This window comes from Oryctolagus cuniculus, chromosome 4 (assembly GCF_051225735.1).
Source record: "Oryctolagus cuniculus isolate XC-2025 breed Fujian yellow rabbit chromosome 4, ASM5122573v1, whole genome shotgun sequence".
Taxonomy (NCBI): domain Eukaryota; kingdom Metazoa; phylum Chordata; class Mammalia; order Lagomorpha; family Leporidae; genus Oryctolagus; species Oryctolagus cuniculus.
The window spans coordinates 140,856,429-140,859,382 of record NC_142870.1 but is presented as its reverse complement, the minus strand read 5'-3'; positions in this window follow the sequence as shown (position 1 = coordinate 140,859,382).

Here is a 2,954-nt window from a genome sequence, read left to right as displayed (position 1 = left end):
CGAGAGTACGGAGCAGCCATACTGGTCTCATTGCTGGTCTTGCACATAAGCACATTTCCAACTTAGGGCCTTGGTGCAAGCTGTCTGGAAATTTCTACCACAGCGACCTATATGACACACTCCTTCACTGCCTTTGGGTCTTCGCTTCAATGCCACTTTTTATCAATAGAGATGGTCTTCCCCAGGAAGCCCCAGTAGACTTTCCTCTAAGTTTTATTGACCAAAATCGAGCCACTTGTCTGCTCCTAAGTCAGTCACTTGTAAAGGGAAATGCAGTTTCCACAAATGGCTGCGATGTCTTGATCCTGGTGGATTGGAGCCAGGTGCCTCCTCCTGGTCTCCCATGGGGTGCAGGGCTCAAGCACTTGGGCCATCCTCCACTGCCTTCCCGGGCCACAGTAGAGAGCTGGACTGGAAGAGGATCAACCGGGACCAGAACCTGGAGCCCATATGGGATGCCGGCTCCGCAAGTGGAGGATTAACCAAGTGAGCCACGGCACAGGCCCCTGGCCTACATTTAAAACCCTCATTCTGTTAATGCATTTCAAACATATGGGGAAAGGGGCAGCATGGTGGCACAGTGGGTTAAAACGGACGTGGGAGGGATTTCAGAGAGCAGCCGATAGTGATTGCATATCACTCAGGGTGCTAACCAGAGAATACTGGGGGAAAGGAAAGAGGGGAGGGAGAGATAATGACTGCCAAGGTCTAGGCATGAGAAACTAAAGGCCTCAACCGTGGACATTGCTAGAGGCATGCTGCCCGGGAAAGCAGCTGAGCCCTGCTGGAGCCTTGCTCAGTGCAGTCTCTACCAGCTCCATGGACCATACCTGTCAACTGCGCCTTCCCTAGTGCCCAGGGAGGACTAGCTGCGTGACTTTGGACAACTTAATAACCTCTCGGAGCCTCACACAGTCATTTTGGTTCTAGGAGGAAGGCTGTGAGCCTGTCCATGATGTTGCTCAGTTAAATTTTCCAATTTTACCTCTAAGCACTGGTTTGGGCCAGTAGCATGTTTTTTATTTTTTTAATTGGTAATTACATATTCCTTTTAATGCTATGGGGATCCAAGATCCCTTTATGGATGACATTATAATTGCAGTTTGCATCTTAAACCACTTTATTTTCAGAGGGAACAATCAACCACATCAAGGGCAAATGAGATAATTCAATGAAAAAGATGAAAAGCTGACTAGCACGCAGGTAATAGCTGACAGCAAAGTCCCCAGTGGTAACAGGTCGGGTAATGCAGAGCCGCCAACTTTCTGCTGTGTGGGTGGAATATGTTTCCAGCTATGGATTTCCCGAGGGCTCGAGGCCATTCGTCCTCACTGCTGGCCTGAGCTGCCTTCCTCTCAACAGGGCAGTGCTCTGAGAATCAGCAGGAGACGCCGTGGCAGTTACTCAGTTCTGTTATTTACTGCTGTGCTATGAGGGGCTGCTAAAACATCCCGTCCCAAAAGATGTTATGTTCTTGGATGAGAAAAGGGACGTTGAAAGCCGAGCTCATGGGGAGAGTAAATGTGAATTCTCTTCTCCCTCTATGACTTCCTGGATTGGCTTCTGGGCCCCGACAGGCCCCACCCTCTCCCACCGCCGTGTGACTGTGTGTCTTCTAGGACACACAGTGGCCTCAGCTAATCTGCATGAGGATCAGAGCTCCAGAGGAAACAGACCCAAGAGGAGCAACTCTCTTGCCAACACCACACCCTGTACTCCTTCCAGGGCTCAAGGGGTTCTGAGCCACCTACTTCTCTCTTTTCAAAGAAACGTTAATCAATGTTTTGAAACACCTACCCACGTGCCAGTCTCTGTTGGAATTTGTGCGTGATACAAAGAAGAATAAGATATTTCCAAGAACTTACAATACCCATGAGAATCCAAACTAAACACAATGCAAAGCAGACAGATCTGGGTTTAAATCCTGGCTTTGCCACTTGCCAGCTCTGTGGGCTTAAGTAGTCACTTACCTTCTCTGCACCTCTGTCTTCTCACCTGTAAACCAGACTACCAGCACCTACGTCATTAGGTTACTGTGTAGTTTAACTTTGCTACCATATTTAAGGGACCTAGCACAAAAAATTAGAAAATCTGAGCTCCTTTACCCCCAAATCACATGATAGTTAAATAATAATTTAAAAGGTAAAATAGCCGATAATTCATTGCCGAGTGAAATGGCTTGAAATAAAGGCTCTTGGTGTTCAGTTTAGGGCAGAGCCATTCAGGCTGAGGAAGGTGGAGTAGATTCCTGGATGAAGAGGGGAAGCGAGTGGCAGCCTGCAGTGATGGCCTGATTTTCTCAGGTGCATCTTGGTACCCTAGATCCCAACAGCTTGCTCTGCACCAATGATAAGGAAGAAAGATATGAGCAAGAGACATTTAGCATGGCCAGTAAGCGACCTACCTCCCCCACTCGGGTTTGATTCCTGGCTCAGTCTTCTCTTATCAACTTCTTGCTAAGGCAGACCTTGGGAGGCAGTGGTGATAGCTCAAGTAATTGGGTTCCTACTGTCGACATGGAAGACTTTGATTGAATGCCCAACTCCTAGCCTGGGTGCTAGCCATTGTGCATATTTAAGGAGTAAAATAGTGGATGGTGTCTTTTTCTTGACATCTCATCTTTTCTTTCTCTCCGAGTGTCTCTCTGTCTCTCAAATAAATAGTTTTTTAAAAGGAGGTGGGCATGCATAATAGATGTGGAGCTACAAAGACTGAAGAGAGTGGTTCAGTTATCCATCCCTCCATGCCCAGACCACTGACACCATTCCTCCTCAGACTGCACTCTCCCCAACCACTTGCCTCAAAGGCTTTCCAGACCATTATGAACAAACCATCCCTCCTCTGCTGTGTGAGTGTCCAGATGTCAGGGGACTTCAACAATCCTTGGAAAATGGAATGAATGTTTCTTTGGGTACAAAAATTTTTTTAAATGCATTTATGCATTTAAATAAACT